This window comes from Marmota marmota, unplaced genomic scaffold, assembly GCF_001458135.2.
Source record: "Marmota marmota marmota unplaced genomic scaffold, marMar, whole genome shotgun sequence".
NCBI lineage: Eukaryota > Metazoa > Chordata > Mammalia > Rodentia > Sciuridae > Marmota > Marmota marmota.
The window spans coordinates 495,146-508,311 of record NW_025999914.1 but is presented as its reverse complement, the minus strand read 5'-3'; positions in this window follow the sequence as shown (position 1 = coordinate 508,311).

Below are 13,166 nucleotides of genomic sequence, written 5' to 3'. Positions count from 1 at the left end.
ACCCACCCACCCACACAAAAAGACAGCATGATGGGTAACTTCCATAGCACTTTCATTAGAAGAGGTGGGGTGGTATACTCATTAACTAAGAAGTAGTATCCATGTAGTCTTGACAGTTTAAAAATCTTAAAAATCTGTGTGTAAAACCAGCAGTGTTGGTGGTGTGGAAATCTAAGTCCCATTTCACACCTGACTCCAAGTCCTCAGGGCAGGTCATTAGCATATTTAAGATTTCATATATATATATTAAAACCTCTGTTCTCCACAAAGTACCTCTTTACTTACCTTTTCTTTCAGCATTATTATTTCCTTGCCATTGCCTTTTGAGTGTTAGTTAGCCATTTTAAGTGCCATTGCAAGCAGCATCATTGAAGTAGCTTTATAAAGAAAAGGAGCCTCTGATCTCAGGCAGCTGGTACTTAACTGGAGAGACTGGCATGTTAGGCCTTTTACCTTAAACACAGACTCTTGACACTAGACTATTCAGATTAAGATTCAAATCCTTCTTTTCTATTTGTGAATTGTGGGACCTAAAGCCCTTAATCATTTATTGAGGAATGCCCCTATGCTATAGTCTCTCCATTTGGAAAACAGATATCACTACCATTCTCATAAAATATATAAGACTAAGTGAATACAAACTTGTAAAGCTCTTGAACCATAGCTTTAAATAAAAAGAACTATGAGTTACATAAGAAATAATACCATCTAATAGGTATTAGGTATTGGTAGGTGAAACTGTAATCAAGTTAAAACTAAATAGGATATTAAATGCTTCTGCTGATATTCTTGTTATATTTTTCCTTATAATTAGAATCTGAATCAGAATATAAAGAGTAAATAAAAATTCAGTTTAGAAGTATAATGCTCTGCTGGGTATGATGGCACACACCTGTAATCCTAGTGACTTGGGTGGCTGAGGTAGGAGGATTATAAGTTTGAGGTCAGCCTGGGCATCATAGCAATACCTGTTTCAAAAAATAAAAAAGGCTAGGAATGTGGCTCAGTGGTAAAGTGCCCCTGGGTTCAATCTCTAGTATCCACCCAAATTATATGTATATGTATATACTTTTCCTTGTAACTTTGGAACCATACCAAAACCTCTTTAAAATTCCTTTACTGTTTCATTCATGATTAGAATAAGTACCAGCCAGTTAAATCCAAATTATAATAGTGCTTATCACATTTTAGAGTGCCTGAGAATCACCTGGGATCTCATTAAAATGCAGATTCTAATTAGAAAGTCTAGAAGGGATCCCAGGAATCTGCATTTTAAATGAGCTCTCAGGTGATGCTGCTGCTTCATGAAGTATATTTTGAATATCAAGGCCCCAGAGAGCCCTGAGTATTAACCAATACTCAGGTTTGGTCTTTTGTGATATACTAGAGGTGCCAAGTAAATGATAGCTTCCTTCCCTATCCTTCCATGAGCAACCTCTGCACACCTGTACCATTCACACTGACCTGCAGCTTCTTCCACACAAATTCAGCCAAATCTTTACTCTGGAAATCTAAATGGTACCTATAAATGTTTGCTTTAGGAAAATACTACTCATGCTGCTGCAGCATTTCAGCACCTCTTTCTTCCTCCTCACATGAATTCCCAGGGTGAAGAAGGAGCTGCTGCATGTTTATGAGCATACTACAACCCTGCCAATCCTTATCCTTAGTCCTTTCTTGAACTTTCTGAGCTGCTTAGGCTCCAGGGACAAGATCCCAGCTAAAATGTCTTTACCTGTGGTACTACTATATGCCACAAATACTTTCAGCACTTAAGCCTGGATTGGTCCCTCTGTGACTCCAACCCCAGAGCTCAGATAGCCCCTTCTTCTCTCACATACTTAGGAAAAAGAAAAGAAAAGCTCACAGAAGAGAAAGTGGTCACAAAATAGAGACCAAAGAGGCAAAGGTGAAATTTTAAGAGAAGGAAGGACTTCCCAAATGGATGAGAAAGGAGTGGAGAAGGGGGTCAGGGAAGAGAAAAGAGCCTGATGGGGCAAGACTAGAGTAAAGAGAAAATTATAGGAGATGTTGGAAATGGGAATTGTTGGAAATGGTTTACTTGTTTGGTTTTGTGGTTTGTTTATGTCCAAATTCTTTTTCATTGATCTGGTCCAAAGTAGTGTATGACATCACTTCCCCACACTTAACCTCAATGATGGTGACAGAAGGATCAGTGGAACACCAAAGACCTAGAAAAGAAGTGAGGATCAAACCATAGGTAGGGGCACTTAATCAGCAAGCACCCACTGAATACCTACTTCCGTGCTCAAGGCCATCAGATGCTGTGGTAAGGCCTTGACACATCAGTGAGCAAAGTAATAAACCCCTTCTTCACAGAATTTCTATTCTAGCAGAAGAGGAAATATACAAAACCCATAATCACTAAATTATATAGCATATTAGAAGTGATACAGTGCTTTAGAAATAGAAGAAAGTAGAGTTGGGTGTGGCAACCCATGCCTGTAATCCCAGTGACTGAGAGGCAGGAGGAGGATCACAAGTTTGAGATCAGCCTCAGCAATTTAGTGAGACCCTGTCTCAATCAATCAATCAATCAATAAAATATGGGCTGTGTGTGTGTGAGCTATGCACATTTGAGTGTATGAGGGAACTGGACTGATGCTGCCTGATTGGGCTGTGCCATGTATGTGTGCCTTTCCTTTAGCTCTGCCTATGATCCCACACAACACCTGAGATAGGTGTGACTTTCCAAGATGTCATTAAAACTGCTGACCGTAAGACATCACCAAGTAAGACTCCACCCTCTGAAACCCAATCCCTGCCTTATTTGGGTGGAACTTTTTCCTAATAAACACCAGGGTTCAGAGCATGCTTGCTCTCTTGCCTGCCTCTTCCTCTTGCCTCTTGCCTCCTTGCCTTCCAGCATGGGAACTTGATTCTTGAGGCTGCAGAGCTATCCTGAACCCCCAAAAAGGTATTTTCTGTGTTTGTGTGGTTTTTTTTTTTTTTTTGTTGTTGTTGCCAGCCCAATCCACACGGAGTGACACTGATTCCATCACATATTGTGACAAAAATAAAAATATAAAAAGGACTGGGTGGGGCTGGGGATGTGGCTCAAGCGGTAGCACACTCTCCTGGCATGCGTGCGGCCCAGGTTCAGCACCATATACAAACAAAGATGTTGTGTCCGCTGATAACTAAAAAATAAATATTAAAATTCTCTCTCTCTCTCTCTTTAAAAAATAAATAAATAAAAAGGACTGGGATGTAATTCAGTAGTAAAGCTCTCCTGGCTTCAATTCCTAGTACTGAAATGAACAAAACAAAAAGAAACCAGAACAGAGAGGAGAGGCATAAAATAGGAATGAGTTTTCATTTACCTGGTGGTCAGGGGAGGTATCATTGAAAAGGAGACATATGAATTATAATTTGGAGGAGATGAAGGAGCCAGCTTGGTGCTTTCTGAAGGGTGTTCTGGGAAGAGATCAGCCTGTAGATAGGTCCTAAAGTATGGAATAAAATTAGCTTTCCATTGAGTTTATAAAATAGTCCTCACAATCCTCCTGGAAGAGGAAAGCATGATATTTACTATTCATGTTTATAGTTGTATCAACAGAATAGAATGAAATGATTGCTCAGTGTCAATACCTGCAAGATGGCAAAGGTCTTCACTCAAGACTGACTCCATTTCTAGGGCTCTTTACTAAATACATGGAAACTTTATTTCCCAATTTGGAAGCTATTATTCTTTTTTCCCCATCTAGATAACATATGTGATGCCACATAAGTAGGTATTGAGTAAAGTTTTAAAAATTTTATTTATTCCAATTTGTTATATATGACAGAAGAATGTGATTCAATTCATATTATACATATAGAGCACATTTTTCATGTCACTGGTTGTACTCAAAGTAGAATCACACGATTTGTGTCTTCATACATCTACTTGGGGTAATGATGTCCATCTCATTCACTATCTTTCTTACCCCCTGACACCTCCCTTCCTCTCCCTCTCCTTTGCCCTATCTAAAGTTTGTCTATTCCTCTCATGCTCCTCTGCATCCCCATTATGAATCAGCATCCTTATATCAGAGGAAACATTTGGCATTTGGTTTTTGGGATTGGCTCACTTCGCTTAGCATTATATTCTTCAATTCAATCCATTTAGCTGCAAACGCCATGATTTTATTCTCTTTTAATGCTGAGTAATATTCCATTGTGTGTGTATGTGTATATGTATGTATATATATCTCACATTTTCTTTATCCATTCATCTACTGAAGGTCATCAGGTTGGGTCCACAATTTAGCTATTGTGAATTGTTCTGCTATAGACATTGATGTGGCTGCATCCATATAGTATGCTTTTTTAAAAGTCCTTTGAGTATAAAATGAGGAGTGGGATAGTAGCTGGGTCAAATGGTGGTTCCATTCCAAGTTTTCCAAGGAATCTTCATACTACTTTCTATATTGGCTGCACCAATTTGCAGTCCCACCAGCAATGTGGGACCCACATCCTTGCCAACACTTATTGTTGTTTGTATTCTTAATAGCTCTCATTCTTACTGGAGTGAGATGAAATCTTAGAGTAGTTTTTTTATTTGCATTTCTCTAATTGCTACAGATGTTGAACATTTTTTCATATGTTTGTTGATTAATTGTATATCATCTTCTGAGAAGTGTCTATTCAGTTCTTTGGCCCATTTGTGATGAGGTTGTTTGGGGTTTCTTGGTGTTAAGATTTTTGAATTTTTTTATGTATCCTAGAAATTAGTGTGTGGTAAAAATTTGCTCCCATTCTGTAGGCTCTCTATTCACCTCACTGATTGTTTCTTTTGCTGAGAAGAAGCTTTTTAGTTTGAATCCATCCCATATATTGAATTTTGATTTTATTTCTTGTGCTATAGGAGTCTTATTAAGGAAGTTGGGGCCTAATCCAACATGATGGAGATTTGGGCCTACTTTTTCTTGTATTAGGTGCAAGGTCTCTGGTTTAATTCATAGGTCCTTGATCTACTTTGAGTTGAGTTTTGTGCATGGTAAGAGATAGGGTCTTGATTTAATTTTGTTGCATATGGATTTCCAGTTTTCCCAGCATTATTTGTTGAAAAAACTATCTTTTCTCCAATATGTTTTTGGTGCCTTGGTCTAATATAAAATAACTGTAATTATGTTGGTTTGTCTCTGTGTTCTCTATTCTGAATCACTGGTCTACGAGTCTATTTTGGTGCCAATACCATGCTGTTTTTGTTACTATTGCTCTGTAGTATAGTTTTGTGATGCCACCTGCTTCACTTTTCTTGCTAAGGATTGTTTTAGCTATTCTGGGTCTCTTATTTTTCCAGAAAAATTTTATGACTGCTTTTTCTATTTCTATGAGGAATGTCATTGGGATTTTGATTGAAATTGCATTAAATCTGTATAGTGCTTTTGGTAGTATGGTCATTTTGACAATATTAATTCTGCCTATCCAAGAGCAAGTTAGATCTTTCCATCTTCTAAGGTCTTCTTTAATTTCTTTCTTTAGTGTTTTGTAGTTTTCATTGTAGAGGTCTTTCACCTATTTTGTTGTTTCCCAAGTAATTTTTTGAGGCTATTGTAAATGGGGTAGTTTTCCTTGTTTTTCCTTGTTTCTCTTTCAGAGGGTTTGTCACTAATATACAGAAATGCCTTTGATTTATGGGTGTTGATTTTATATCCTGCTACTTTGATGAATTCATTTATTAGTTCTAGAAGTTTTCTGGTGGAATTTTTTGGGTCTTCTAGGTATAGAATCCTATTGTTGGCAAATAGTGCTAATTTGAGTTCTTCTTTTCCTATCCCCTTCCCTTTAATTTCTTTCATCTAATTGCTCTAGGCAGTGTTTTAATAACTATGTTAAATAGAAGTGGTGAAAGAGGGCATCCCTGTCTTGTTCCAGTTTTTAGAGGGAATGCTTTCAATTTTTCTCCATTTAGAATGATGTTGGCCTGGGGCTTAGTATAGATAACTTTTACAATGTTGAGATATGTTCCTGTTATCCCTAGTTTTTCTAGTGTTTTGAATATGAAGGGGTGCTGTATTTTGTTGAATGCTTTTACTGAATCTATTGAGGTGATCATATGATTCTTATCTTCAATTTTATTTATGTGATGAATTACATTTATTTATTTCCATATGTTGAACCAAACTTGCATCCCTGGGATGAACTCCACTTGATCATGATGCACTATCTTTTTGCTATGTTTTTGTATTTGATTTGCCAGAATTTTGTTGATAATTTTTGCATCTATGTTTATTAGAGATATTAGCCTAAAGTTTTCTTTGATGTGTCTTTGGTTTTGAAATCAGGGTAATATTGGCCTCATAAAATGAGTTTGGAAGTGGTCCCTCTTTTTCTATTTCATGAAGTAATTTGAAGAGTATTGGTATTAGTTCTTCTTTGAAGGTCTTGTAGAACTCAGCTGTGTATCCACTTCATCCTAGGCTTTTCTTGGTTGTCAGGCTTCTGATGGCATCTTCTGTTTCATTGCTTGAAATTGATTTGTTTAACTTGTGTGTATCATCCTGATTCAGTTTGGGCAAATCATACAACTCAAGAAATTTGTCAATGCCTTCAATATTTTCTATTTTTATGGCAGTACTAATTTTCAAAATAACTTCTATCTTCTGTATTTCTGATGTCCACTGTGATATTTCCTTTTTCATTATGGATGTTAGTAATTTGAGTTTTCTCTCTCCTTCTCTTCATTAGCCTGGCTAAGAGTTTATCAATTTTATTTATTTTTCCAAAGAACCAACTTTTTGTTTTGTCAATTTTTTCCATTGTTTCTTTTGTGTCAATTTCATTGATTTCAGCTCTGATTTTAATTAGTTCCTGGTTTCTACTGCTTTGGGTGTTGATTTGTTCTTTGTCTAGGGCTTTGAGGTGTAATGTAGGTCATTTACTTGTTGACTTTTTTCTTCTTTTAAGGAATAAACTCCATGCAATGAATTTTCCTCTTGGTACTGTCTTTATAGTATCCCAGAGATTTCATTATGTTCTATCAGTGTTCTCATTCACTTCTAGGAATTGTTTAATCTCCTCTTTGATATCTTTTGCAACCCATTGTTCATGCAATAGCATATTATTTAGTCTCCAGGTGTTGGAGTAGCTTCTATTTTTTTAAATTTTATCAATGATTTCTAATTTCATTCTATTATGATCTAATACAATGCAGGATAGTACCTTTTTTGTATTTACTAAGAGTTGCTTTGTGGCATAATATATGGTCTATTTTAGAGAAGGATCCATATGCTGCTGAAAAGAAAGTATATTCGCTCATTGAAGGATGAAATATTCTATATATGGCAGTTAAGTCTAAGTTATTGATTGCATTATTGAGTTCTATATTTTCTTTGTTTAGCTTTTGTTTGGGAGATCTATCAAGTAATGAAAGAGGTGTGTTGAAGTCACCTAAAATTAGTGTGTTGTGGTTTATTTGACTCTTGAACTTGAGAAGAGTTTGTTTGATGAATGTAGATGCCCCATTGTTTTGGGCATATATATTTATGATTGTTGAGTAATTATTTTTAATGGGCAGCTCTACCCTATAAGCACTTAGGAACCACATTGGCAGAACACCTGTTGGAGGAAACTGATAGAATCCTGGAACATCATATGATGTTAGTGGTTGAATGTGAGAGGCTGGGGAGAAAGGGGAAATGCAGGAATTCTGGAGTCAATGAAAGCCTGATGGGAAGGAAGAACTCAAAAAGAGTAGAGATGGAAGAATGGGAGATACATTGAGTTGCTATTTGGTATATATAGCATAGTGGTGTAACTATCTAGGTATGTGGCTATGGGTAAATTACTTCTCTTCTCTGAGTCATTGCAGAAAGACATGAATTCTAGGTTCGTGAGAGATACGAGGAGGTGAGGCAATACAGTTTAAACTTATAAATCCATTTGAAGGGTGAGTGGGGTGGATGGGAAGAGTGTTAGGAATTGGAAGCAAAGAGTCAGCTATGTATTGTGGAATAGAAGTCTCTGGATGTTTGGGGAGTGGGGATTATCATATTATATTATAATATTATAACTCATATAATCCCTAAACATGATCTGACATGATTGTTATTTCCATTTTTAAGAAAGAGAAACTGAGGTTTAAAGAAGTTAGTTCACTTGCCCAAGTTACACATCTTGTAGGCAGCAGATTTGCCTGCTCTCTGTGCTCCTTAACCACATTTCAGATAATGCCAAAGCCTTCTATTCAGTCATTGATTTGCCTCCAATATTACAGAATTGAGAGCAGAGTTTATTTAGTAATTCTATTGCTAGATATTGAGGTTTGTCCTATTTTTCACCATGTGAAACAGCACTGCAGTGGCAGGTCTTGTACTTTCCTCCTTGAGCACAAGTATAAGAACCATAGCATATGTACATTTCTAAAGTTTTTATTGCAGAGAATTTAAAACACTGATGAAAGTTGAAAGAAAAAAAAATGACCTGAATGTGTCCATCCACCTTTAACAGCTTGCAACTCGTAACCAGTCTTTGTATATACAGTGTCACTAACTAACTAACTAACTAAATAATCTTTCCATGGGTTTGGGAATCCAGGTGTGGCTCAGGTGGGTCCTCTGCATCAGAGACTGAAATCAAGTGATTAGGGCTGGCATCTTATCTGAAGACTTGAAGACGTGAAGAAAGATCTGCTTTCAAGTTCATGCGGTTGTTGGCAGAATTCAGTTCCTTACGTGTTCATGGACTGAGGCTGTCAGTTAATTGCTGGCTATTGGCAAGAGGCAACACCCAGTTCCTTGTCATATAGGCTTCTTTAATATGAGGTTTGTTTCATCAGAACCTCTAAGGGAGAGTATCTGCTAGGAAGATAAAAGTCAGTTTCTTATAACCTAATCATGGAAGTGGTTTCTCAATCTTGATGTATTCTATTGTTTAGAAGCAAGTTATTTAAAGGGAGAGAATTATGTAAGTTCTCTAAAACTGGGATGTGGGATCATTGGGGGAACATCTTAAAAGAGAACTTCTGACACCTTTCTCCTGTGTCAAGAATCCCAGTTCACAAGCCATGTGAACAGCACATGCCTATAATCCCAGGTACTTTGGGAAGCTTGAGTGGGGAGAATAGCGAGTTCAAGGTCAGCCTGAGTGATATAGCAAGACCCAGTCTCAAAAATAATAAATAAAATTAAAAGAAGTTTATTAAAAAATAAAAACAGAAACTTGTTCTCAAAGGCAGTAGGGGATGACAGAATTAAAATATCATACCATAGGGCTGGGGGTGTAGCTCATTGGTAGAGCACTTGCCCAGCATGTACAAGGCCCTAGGTTCAATCTCTAGTACTGAAAATAAAAAAAATCACATCATATGTGCTTGTAAAATTTTAATACTACCAAAATGTCTCCACATTGGCTATGCCAATTTACATTTCCACCAGCATAGTATGGTTGTTATCCCATTCTCTTCTCCATATTTATATTATCAAACTTTTAAATACTTGTCAAGCTGTTTAGTGTATAATAATATCTTATTTTTATTTTTAATACTAAATATAATGAAATTACATACCTTTTTATATGCCTATTGGACATTTGCATTCCTCCTCTGTAAATTCTTTTTTTGGGCGGGGGCAGGGAAGTGAACTCAGGGGCACTTGACTATTGAGCCACACCCCCAGCCCTATTTTGTATTTTATTTAGAGACAGGGTTTCACTGAGTTGCTTAGTGCCTCGCCTTTGGTGAGGCTGGCTTTGAACTTGTGATCCTCCTGCCTCAGCCACTCCCCCTCCTCCCCAGCCACTGGGATTATAGGTGAACACCACAGCACAGCTTCCTCTTCTGTGAATTCTTTATTCATATTCCTTGGGGTTTTTAATCTTACTAGTGAGTAGAAATTCTTTATATTTTGTATAATAATCTCTTGTTGTACACACACACATATTTATCATATATATTTCATTTTTTAAAAAAATTGGGACTGAAGACAAGATGCTGAATGATGTAAACCTGCTATTAAATTATTGAGGTTTAGATTATCTGGAAAACTAAGGGACCTCCAAATTATGACCTAATGTTACCCCTGCAGTCCCTGAAGGGACAAATGAAGCACTGATTCTTTCTTCCCATAAATCCCATGAATTAGGATTTAGCCCTAATTCACATCATAATTTCTAAAGAATAAGGGTCCAGCCATCTCCATAAAAGGGATGTAATCCTGAAAAAAATACCTCCAAGGGCATTATAGACACTTTAATCATCCAGCTGTGCAATCCATAAAGGAAAATCAGATTGAAGGAAAATCTCCAAAACCATGTGCCATTCCAAAGTTTGGTGAAAAGCAGAATCTCTTCTGATGTGGAAGTACTGCCAGCTAGAGACAACTAAGTAATCTTCGGGCTTATTTTTATTGTTTTCCCCCATTCATCAAGATCCTGCTTTATTAATCCTTGATGGCCATTTAATACATATGAAGTATTTATTAGTTTGAAAATGAATGAAGATAGGAGAGCAGAACTAATATCTACCCTTTTCTTTAGGAAACAATTTATTCTCTTTGGCTTTTCTCCCCCTATCATTTGAGTGTGTTTATTTAACCAGTTTAGACAAGAAAGAATTGACTGTATCCCTCACCATAAAAAAAATGTGGATAAGCCCTTTGGAGAATGACCAATATCTTAAGACATTTTTCTATCAAGATATAAATGTCTATACACCATTACATTGTTGCTATGCATAATTCTAGATACAACATGACTCTAGGGCCATACTAAGAATTCTGTGTACTCTCCTTCAAAGTTAGATGGCTCTCATGTTAACCCTGGCCTTTCTTGGCAGAGGCTCTCTGTTCTAGGTGCCTCCCTAAAGGCAAGAAGCAAGGTACAGAACACAGCACCAAAGAAAGAAAAGAACATTAAAAGACCCTTTTTGATGGCTGTTTCTTTCCATGAACTTGGAATGAGAGAATAACCAGGGCCTATTCTGCTTGAAGAATCTCCTTTGCTAATTATAGCTTACCTTCTCATTTCCTCAGTTTTGTTACTGACTCAGGAGATTCTTAGGAAAGTGTAAACATGGTGGCCATATTCAGGTGTTATCAGGGGAAGATGGTAGAATATACAGGAAGGCCGTTGGTGAATATACTACTTGTTATGGTTTAGATATGAGGTATTCCCCAAAAGCTCATGTATTAGTCAATGCAAGAATTTTCAGAGGTGAAATGACTGGGTTATGAGAGTCTTAACTTAGTGGATTACTCTATCTATGTGGATTTATTGGGCAGTACCTATAGGCAGGTAGTGTGTGGTTGGAGGAAATAGGTCACTGGGGGGTCTGTCTTTGGGGTTTATGCATTGTCCCTGGTGAGTGAAGCTGAAGCCAGATTTAAAGTTAGGTAGTCAGTATAGTTAGGTAAATCAGGTCTAATATCGAGTAAGATCTAAAATGGAGGCCATGTTGAGAATGAATTCCGGGAAAGCAGTGATATACCTAGCCTAGTTCTCTCATTAGATCAGAAGCCAGCTTTCACAAGTTATGAAGGATTCATTTCTGTTTTCTGTAAAAATATCAGGATGTCTGTATGGCCTGGCCATTAGTTGATGTTGTAGCTGATTGGAATGCCTGCCCGTTCCCTGAACTCACCCATGTCCAGTTTTCCCTGACCATATAACAACCCTTTCCTAAACCTTAGTGACGCCTCATAAATTCTGGCCTTCCCTGGCCGGATAACGACCCTCTCTGAGTCTCTAAGATCTCCATAAATTCTGATGCCGGGGCCAGCAAAAATGTAAACTTGTGTTAGGCTCCTCAGAGTGTTGTTATCTGTAACCCCCCCTTTGTGTAATTTTTTTTTTGGGGGGGGGCTATAAAACTGGGCCTAAAAGAAGCCTCGCTGCTGTCCTTGGCTCCCACGATTTTGATGGGCAAGGCAGCCCGGCCGGTCGAAATAATAAGCTTGCTTTAATTTGATTTTAATTGGAGTCAGTGGTCTTTTCTTGCGTCGTGGTCTAACAGCAGGACAACTCATGGAATGTTAATGAAGTCTGGGAAAAGCCCAAGGCCCAGAGCCCATCCCAAAGAATGTTAATGAACAGCCCCCAGCAAACTTGAAGACGCTGACTCAGAAGTCCTTCCTGCCCAGATTACTTCTTTGGCCCACCTGTGTCCCACCCCTCGGGCCTTCCCACCTACATTCCATCACTAAAAGAACTATAAAAAGGGGAAACAACCGCACTTCCACAGATTCCATCTCTTGGGTCCCCTTCTTCCTCCGGGAGAAGTCCTCGGTGTGCTTCTCTGGTGTTATTCTTCAACATTGGGGAAGCAAGGACCCTTCACAGGTCAACAGCGGTAACAAAGCTCTCTCTGTTTCCTGGTTGCCATATTCTGAACTGCTTTCCTTTGCCAATGACCTTTTGCACATCACCTCAGGCCTAGAACTATCAAGCAGTCCATGTATGGACTGAACCTCTGAACAGTGAGCCTCAAAATGAACTTTTTCTCCACTTTAAGATGTTCTTGCCAGGTATTTTGGTTACAGTGATGAAAAATCTGACTAAAACAACACTCCTGGATTCGGTACAACTGTGGCAACTACCACCATAGCACCTTGCCAGAAACTAAGATCATCATAAGACTATATCTACATTTTAACCAATTCTACTTGTAACACTGCCTCTTGCAACATCTTAGGCTGGAAATCCACATCTTCTTGTAATGAGTACTTGGCTCTTTTACCACCTCATCTTGCTCACTTCAGCTTCTGAATTTTCTTCTCTAATCTTTTCCCAAATCTACTTCTGCATTACATATCTAGCACTTTACCCTCTCCGAGCATTTTCCTAGCTATGATCTTTCGTATGTGTGCATGTGTTAGGGATTAAACCCAAGTCTTCACATGTGCTAAACTCTACCACTGACTTATGTGCCCAACTCCCTAGCCATACATTCATTTATTCCTAGGCCTCTGACCCAAAGCGGAAAGGAGAAAGCAAGCTGTTTAATGTCTCATTCTTAGCCCTCTTGCACTTGACAAATCCCAGATCTCCTATGCATATCCTTACCTTCTCAGCAAACTTGTTTTAGATGCAAACTTGTGGATCTGCACCTCAAAGCCCAAATTATCATAAAAGCCTCCATTCTACCAACCTTTACTTGATGCCTCCATTTTGCCCCAGGTGAAACTATTGTATAATATTTTATTTCCTTTTCAACCAGGTGGCTC